The sequence below is a fragment of the Solanum pennellii genome, chromosome 7 (assembly GCF_001406875.1).
Source record: "Solanum pennellii chromosome 7, SPENNV200".
In the NCBI taxonomy this organism is placed as follows: domain Eukaryota; kingdom Viridiplantae; phylum Streptophyta; class Magnoliopsida; order Solanales; family Solanaceae; genus Solanum; species Solanum pennellii.
In genome coordinates this window covers 61,014,978-61,024,003 of record NC_028643.1, presented here as the reverse complement: position 1 = coordinate 61,024,003, position 9,026 = coordinate 61,014,978, and the positions used below count along the sequence as shown (strand labels likewise).

The 9,026-nt window shown below is 33.9% G+C and overlaps 1 long non-coding RNA gene and 1 pseudogene across 2 annotated transcripts; both read right to left on the bottom strand.

Annotated features, from left to right (window-relative positions):
- Nucleotides 1-308: 308 nt before the first annotated feature.
- Nucleotides 309-3,879, bottom strand: LOC114078072. 2 transcript variants are annotated; one of them, XR_003579587.1, is made up of 5 exons: nt 2,792-3,879; nt 2,403-2,693; nt 2,150-2,324; nt 743-1,870; nt 309-349 (listed from the first exon to the last, which is right to left on the bottom strand). It is a non-coding gene; the product is annotated as an uncharacterized LOC114078072 (long non-coding RNA). The 2 variants fall into 2 exon arrangements; XR_003579586.1 differs by having other exon boundaries at nt 2,403-3,879.
- A 4,087-nt stretch (nt 3,880-7,966) lies between these two features.
- Nucleotides 7,967-8,573, bottom strand: LOC114078019 (annotated as a pseudogene).
- Nucleotides 8,574-9,026: the final 453 nt, after the last annotated feature.

The window sequence follows — 9,026 nt, the reverse complement described above, 5'->3', positions numbered from 1 at the left end:
CCCCAAAATCTGGTTGTCACGTTGACAAGTTCTAAAGTATTACAATTGTTCTAAAACAAACACTAGTCTCAAATGAACTTGTTTCTAGAATAGAACAAGATCATAACTAAGGAGAGAGAAAGTCCACTGAGACGACGAACAACTACCTCACAAATCTCCAGGAAGCCTCAGAAAAGAAGAGAATGATAAGTACCACAGAAATCCAGGCTCGTAATCTACCAAAAAAATTGTAGAAGCAAGGGGTGAGTACCAAACCACACGGTACTCAGCAAGTAAATCTCTAAACACAAGCTAAGGGGATGAAATATGGGTACTGTTACCACCTCAACCGAACCTCCACAACTACAACCTGCATAAAAAGCAATCCAACCTAACAACTCACATTTTACATCACACATAGTTCAACAACAACACTTAGAAAAATTATATATCCACAATAACAACACTTTGACAAATTAAATGTCCTCAACAACAACACTTTGACAAATTAAATGTCTTAAACAACAACACTTTAACATATTACATATCCTCAACAACAAGCTCAGTACTCATCAATCACCATTTCCACAGAGAGGCATTCACAAGATCAACAAACACTATATCAAGTTCACTAATAATAAGTATGTTCAATGCAATGGAATGTAATGTCAAGCATAATGATGCATGTTTGACCTAGTGATATACACCCGCTAAAGTAGTATCATTATACAAAAAAAAAAAGGATCAAAGTCATATGTAGTACCTGATGTGGTAGAGGACATGGTCGAGGAAGGACCAGCAGGAAGATGGCTATGACAAGCAGCATCATGAGAAGAAAGTTTATTCAGGAAAGACATAGTAGAGATTTGTGAGTCTTTGTTAGTATAAATTGAAGAATTCTCAAAGAAGATAACATGCCGTGAGATTAATAATGAACGATGTGTTGAATCATAACACAAATACCCCTTTTGAATATCATTTATCATAAGAAAACACATTTAATGGCTTTTGAAGATAATTTATGACGTTCATGACCTTGAAGAAGAACAAAGCACACACAACCAAATACATTAAGATGTAAAAGTCAAACAATTTTTTGAAAAGAATAAAATAAGGAAAATTTTATTTCATGATCGAGGATGATTGTCTATTTATGATATAAATAGATGTTTGGATTGCTTCAACCCAAAATATTTTTGGAACTTTTGAAGTATCATGAAGGGATAATACAGTTTCAACAACATGTCTATTATTACGTTCCACCACACCATTTTGTTCTGGTGTATACGGACAAGAACGATGATGAATTATGCCTTTTTCTTGAAAAAAATAGTTAGTTTGTATTTATATATTCCCCTCTTGAATCTGATGAAAAATCTTGATCTTTTCTCAAATTGGGTTTCTATAAGGTCATAAATTTTTTTTGAAAGTTTTTGGTACCTCAGACTTGTGTTTCAAGAAGAAAATCCATGTATAACGAGATACTTGATCAATGAATAGAATGAAATACTTGTATCCCAAACGAGATATAGTTGGAGAAGGTCCCCAAACATCGCTATGAATTAAATCAAAGGGAGAAATATAATTTGTACTGCTTAATTGAAAAGGAATTTTATGACTTTGATTTTGCACAACTTTCACAAGGTAATTTAGAGAGGAAAATCAGTGAATGTTTGCCAACAAATTACAACATTTGAGCATAAAATTTAACCGAGAAACGTGTAGATGACCTAAACAGAGATGCCACATTTCACATTTTATTTGAAAATTGGATATCTTTATTTGAAGCTGAAAGAAAACTTTAATAATGGATTTTGGAATCCTGAGATTGAAGAAGAAACAGCCTGCCGACCTTACTTCCCCTGGCCATCGTTTCCCTTGTCAATATGTTCTGAATAACACAACCATTAGGAGAAAAAATAACCAAAAAATTTTGTTCTACAAGTTGCCCAACAGATAAAAGACTTGCAATAAGCTTTGGTACACAAAGAACTTCTGAAAATGGATTAATGGAGCCAATAGGTAATGCCGTTAAAAACATGGCCATTTCCTGTAACAATATGTCTAGAACGTGGTTTAGATAAATCAGAAAGAGTTTTTAATTTCCTGTCATATGATTATATGCAGTAAAATCAATGTCATACCGTTGAGTCTGAAAATTTAGTCTTACCAGGATACGTGGCAGTCAGAGCTGTAGAGATTGCATTAGTAAGAGCAGCCACTAATGATTCTTGTACCATTTTGTAGATATCATTTGCGATCAAGCACTTTTGTGCTTAGTGTTTCTCGTGTTCCAGTATCCCTTGTCATTGCTTGGAGGGCTTTATGAGGAGTTGATCGTTTTCCTGGACAAGATTTCTTATGACATTCCAGAATAATATGAACATCTTTCTTACAATAGTTGCAATAATGTCGCTTCTTACAGTGGGAAATAACGTGCCATGTTTCCTTGCAATGATATCATTGAACTAGTTGGTTAGAGTTGCGTGAGGAAGAACTTCCATATCCAGCCAAGGTGGTGTCCATGGTGAGGGAATTATTTATGGAAGCTTGAGAACTCAACCGAGTTTCTTTTGAAGAACTTCAGAAACTACCACCTCCAAAGCTTGTAGTTTTTCCCTGTTAAGAATACTAGCATGCAGATGCTCGAACTCGGGCCTGAGTTTCTTTAGAAATTGGGTTGTCCTTGTCCTCTTCATAGTAGTCATGAAATCCTTCAATCCAGCCGCAGGGATAGAGGTGGTGAAAACCTGATCTTGTTCTGCCCATAATGTGAGTAATACAAAATAGAAACAACAAACATTTTTCTCACCTTGTATAGATTCTGTAATTATTCAAATTCTCGAGCCAGATTTTGTTGGTTACCGAGGGTATGTAGATGACTCCACATTTCTGATGCTTTCTCAAAATCTGTATGTTCCATGGCTATATTAACAGAGACGAAATTGACAAGCTTGAGAACTCAACCGAGTTTCTTTTGAAGAACTTCAGAAACTACCACCTCCAAAGCTTGTTGTTTTTCCCTGTTAAGAATACTAGCATGCAGATGCTCGAACTCGGGCCTGAGTTTCTTTAGAAATTGGGTTGTCCTTGTCCTCTTCATAGTAGTCATGAAATCCTTCAATCCAGCCGCAGGGATAGAGGTGGCGAAAACCTGATCTTGTTCTTCCCATAATGTGAGTAATACAAAATAGAAACAACAAACATTTTTCTCACCTTGTATAGATTCTGTAATTATTCAAATTCTCGAGCAAGATTTTGTTGGATACCGAGGGTATGTAGATGACTCCACATTTCTGATGCTTTCTCAAAATCTGTATGTTCCATGGCTATATCAACAGAGACGGAATTGACAAGCCATGCGATAATTTTGCCATTGTCAGCCTCTCAAGCGTCTTTTTCTTTGTCTTCTGTGGGTACAACCTTTGATCCATCCAAATTATCAAGGAGGCCTTTGCCTCTAATGAAGGCTTTGAGATGAAACTTCCAAATCGGATAGTTATGCCCATAAAATTTTGTTGACAAGGTATCTCGTGAATCAATCCTAATTCAAAAAGGAAAATAGAAATCGAAGGGGCCCTTCAAGGAACGAATTCAGAGATGACTATAGGAATGATGGATATGGATTGAGAATCTGAACCAAAGATGAACAAAACAAATTTACTGGAAAAAAAATTGAATCATGAGGATCTGAAAAAAAAACAAGGTTCTTGATACCAAGTTGAATAATGATAGAGATCCAAAACAATTAGAGATAAAAGAATTGTGGTTTGTTTATTGAATAATAAACTGTAGGATTTACGAGATATTCACACAAGTAATAGAGTCCTAATTATGTACTGATTTCAAGCTAATGACCGTTAGCCATAATGGGAGATCCCTGATTGAGGGAGATCCATGATTTAGTGTTGATAAACAAGGTATAACCAAAAGTAAAAACCCAAGATGTTTTCTACAAGAGGTTGATGTGTGTGTGTATATAAATATAAATATAAATAAAATATATAAATATAAATATAAATATAAATATAAATATAACCTTAAAAGCATAAATTTCTAGCTTGATTGTTAAACTACTATAATATATCTAACTTAGGTTGTGACTCTTTCGATGAGTTTTGACTTTTTCGATAAGTTGTGACTTTTTCAAAGAGTTATAATTTCTCAGAAAGGTCATGAATTTTCATATAGAACAAAAACATTTGTTCATAAGAGTTACGACTTTTCTGATAAGTTGTTCCTTTTCTCAAAGAGTTGTGATTTTTCGATGAGTTGTGGCTTTTTCAAAGGGTTGTGATTTCTCAAAAAGGTCATGACTTTTCAGATAAGACACAAAATTATTTCTTCATACTACCCTTTGTTGACTATAAATAGAGAGGTTCCCTCTCATTTTTCAGCCACAATTGTTTTTAATCTTCTACTCTTCTTCTGATATTTTAATTTTTTTTTGTGATTTATTGTTGTTGAGTGAGTTAAAAGTTTAATGGAATATGAGGTACCACTATTCTGATGAAGTAAATCGTTCTATCCTAAGAGGGTTATCCTATAACCTCAAGTACTTTAGGAAAATAATTTTGATGATATCATAATTACTTTTTTCCTAATATATCCATTAGTACGTAATGTTTTAATATATGAAGTTAACATGATGTAGTCTAAATTCATTTGTTTTTGTTAACGGATTCTCTTGAAATGTAAATAGATGCTTTTAAATATCTTTTTTCAAAATTTAGAGAATTGATACGATTTATTTTTTTTATGCTCAAGACAAAAGAATATTTTTTTGTCAATGCTACTAATGTGATTTAGATTGTCATAATGTTTTCTTCAATATAGTTAATACCATATAAACATTTCCCTTTTGTTTTACTTATTTAGTGTTTATTTTTGACGAACAAAAGTTCATATGACTTGTATTAATGTCAACTGAAATTTGTATTAGTTTAATTTTTGTATACACAACAAATATCATTTACTAGGTAATATTAGTGAGATACAACTAATTACAGGATTCAACCTCATCAAATTAAAATAAATATAAACATTATTACATTTAACTAATAAAAATGTTCATTGACCATCTTCATAGGTTCACGTGAATAAGTATAATTAAAAGAGACAACATTTTTTATGTATTTAACTTAACTACATAATAGTCGAATGAAAACAGGCATAAAAGTTTTTTCAAAATTTTAACAAAAATGTCTTATTGAAACACTTTATAATGCATTGAGGTGTTCAATTGGAATAGACTTAGTTCGAGTGTGTAAATGAAATATCTTGACAATTTAAAAAGATGATGTATTAAGCATAAAAACAAATACTTAGCAAAGACTTCATTAAGATATACATTCATGTACTGTATTGGTATATGAGATTTAATTTTTGTATTATTTAATAAAACAAGCACTCAACTTCATTTTTTGTATGAATTGTTTTTCAACCCAACAAAATTTTGATGTTTACTGCTCTAATTTTTGTCATCAGTTATATTTGGTGGTAGTCTTGTTTCTGTTACTATCTTAACTTTTGAGGTAGTGATATGCATTGAGTAAACTCTATCCCCCCAGATCTTAAAATGGGAGTATATTAGTATGTTTTGATATTATGTGGGTAACACAAACTTAGTGCTACTATAATAGAAATAATTAAATGCATTTTCTTAAATGCAAACGCAAGATTCAAACCGAAATTATTAAATATTATCAGACTGAAACTTTAGCCACCCAAAAAATTGGGTCTAGGATTACTGATCTCACTCTCGAAATCAGTGTAATGATATATACAAATCTTAGGCTCATCCATTTCACATGGTGCATGTGGCCCAACTTGACATCTCTCTAAGTCATGTTTGTAATATTTTTCCCTTGGATATTTGCTATTATCAATAAAGTCAGTTGTCCATCCCATCTAATATTCTAATTTAAAGACTCCACAAAGACTTCATTAAGAAATACACAAATTCTTCAAGTTCATCAGAAGTAGTTACTTTCGAGTAATATGTAAAGTTGTTGTCATTTGATTAGGAGGTCACATATTCAAAGGCGTGTAAACAAGCTCTGGCGGAAATGTAAGGGCTGCAACAATAGACCCTTGTGGTTCGGCCCATTCTCGAACCCCACACACATAGGCATGCATTTTAAGATGTTTCAATACAAAAAGTCATCAAAGGTCTTCGATTAAGATTCACACTCACTTCTGCACGTTCATGAACCAGCCTGCTAATTTATGATATTCTAATGCAAAGACTTCGGTAAATGGAGTTCATCAATATATATATATTCCCCATTAGGTTACATTTAGTTGTTATCACATGTAACCCGTCTTATTTTGAAGATACAAATTCCATATTTTGTGCAATGCATTTTAAATTGATACCACAAAAGATTGTTAATTACTATATTGTTCCTCCCCTTCGTCACAGTTAATGTTTTTTTTACGATAATAATAACACACTCAGTCTAATCCTAGAACTAAGGTTTGGAGAAGGTAGCTAGGATGAATGCAAATTTTATCTCTATCTTTATATGGTAAAGAGACTTTTTCTAATAGACCCTCGGCTCAAAAGGAATGTTATCAAAGTAAGACTGTGAGAAATATATAACAACCAAGTTGCACGACATAAAGAAAATAAAACAACAAATAGTGCGACATATAGAAGAATATGAGACTACGCAATTACTAAATACTACCGCAATGATGTGAAGAGGAAAAGGAGGAGGCTACCCCCCCTACCGTCCAACATAAAGTGCGACAACACCCGACAAACTACTAACATTCTACCCTATAATCCTTCACCTCCATACTTCCCTATCTAAGATCCTTTCCCCAGTAAGTTAGATCTATGCTAAGTCATATGTAATCACCTCCCCGCAAGGTTTTTCCAGTATACCTCTACCTATCTTAACTCTTCCTACGACCAACCTATCACATCTCCTAATTGGTGTTTGCTTCCACCTCTTCTTCACATGACCGAACACCTTAGCCTCACATTTCTCATCTTGTCTGGCATGGAACCACACCCACCTTGTACCGAACAACTTTATTCCTAATCATATCTCTCTTACTGTGCTCATAAATCCATTTGAGTATCCTCATCTCAGTTATCTTCATCTTCTGGACGTCGCCTTTCTTAAAATACCATCACTCTATCATAAGTTACATCACTAACGTCATTTTAATCATATTAATAATCAAATATATTGTAAGGAAACAAATCTTATATGGGCTGATGAAGGGACCCTCAAAGTCAATATAATTATAATAGAAGTATTTAACTTGTCGTGTAGATGCAAGCCAACAACTTCTAATAATGTAAGCTAGCTTGCCACACCATGTGAAATGGATGAAACCTGAGACTCATTTAATGTTTTATATTCTATTCTAAACTAAAATAAAGTCTCAGCAGAGGCTTCACTATTAACATAGCTAAATAGTGTAATGTTTCGACGAGAGGTGTCAATTATCACCCATTTGCATATGGTGGCTCCACCATTGCTTCGAAGGGGGGCAAAATTTAAAGATCATCGTAAAATAGGGAAAGTTGGTAAAAACACATTCTTGCATCTTTAGAACATAAATTCATCGTAAGAATATCAAATACATTGCTAGCTTCATCTGTAGCTCTGTTCAGGTTTTATGTAGGCCTTATTTAATTTGTCCTCCAGATGCAAGCCAACAACATATAATAATGTAAGCTAGCTTACCACACCATGTGAAATGGATGAAACCTGGGACTCATTAAATGTTTTATATTCTATTCTAAACGAAAAGAAAGGCTCAGCAGAGGCCTCACCATTAACGTAGGCTAAACAGTGTAATTTTCTGATGAGGGGTGTCAAATATCACCCATTTGCATATGGTGGCCCCGCAACTGCTCCTAAAATAGGGAAAGTTGGTGAAAACACATTGTTGCATCTTTAGAACATAAATTTATCGGGAGAATATCAAATACATTGCTAGATGCATCTTTAGCTCTGTTCAGGTTTTATGTAGGCCTTTTTACAGGAACAAGAATCATAGACAAACAAAAAACAATGAAAGAGATGCAGCCGATGAAACAGACAGTAACGGCAAGACCAACTGAATGTTCTAAAGTAACATACATACCAGTTGCAAATGCAATTATAACGGCTGTCATTACATAAATCTGCAATGCAATTGCCGTATTATAAAGCTGGATTATAACTGTCAATTCTGTTACACCGGGTATTGCATTTGCTGCCATGGCAAAATAGGCAAATACAACACCAGAGGAGCATGTAAAGGCAATGGCATCTGAAACAACAAATACACGGACTGTTGTTCTCCTTAATAGAATTGTCATACCTTTATTGGGGCTATTAGTATCGCTTTCAAAACCTCCTGGCAGTGTCAAAACTAGCAGTGAAGGTCACTGTCATTAATAAAGTTGCCACAACCAAATGCATTTGAGCTGTCTTTATAAGATTTTCGACTACTTTTAAATCTCGCCTTGCTCTGTCTTCATGATCATTACCCTCTGACTCCACCTGTGGTGGTGCCACCAACATCTTTCCGCTTGTTGCAGAGAATAAGTGCGACAGGACTATATTTACAACCTCGGGCATGGCCATTCTTTTTTATTTAGGCTATTATATATCTAAATTTATGATCTTGGTAATTCCTTTGCTTCGTCTGGAAGAAACATTATACAGGAAAATAATCACACTCTTAATAGCGAACTCTCTACCAAGTCATTTTTTAATAGTATTATCTTAGAATAAAAGAAATATACAAGTGTTCATTTGGTTTGCAAGATTAATTCAAAGATGCTAGTTTGAAATTATGAATTTGAAAAACCAATCGATAACATCAATAAACATTAGAAAACACTCAATTATGAAGAGAGAAGTGATAGGTTTTTCGTAGACGGCATGACAAAATAGTTTGTGAGAAAAAAAAATTAAAAGTGTGAACTATGTTATCAAAACGAATTATTTGTTTTGAACATACTCCTGGTACACTAAAAATACAAGTGAAATAGGTTAGACAGTTGAAGCCTGCCTAGTGTCCCCCCCCCCCCCCCC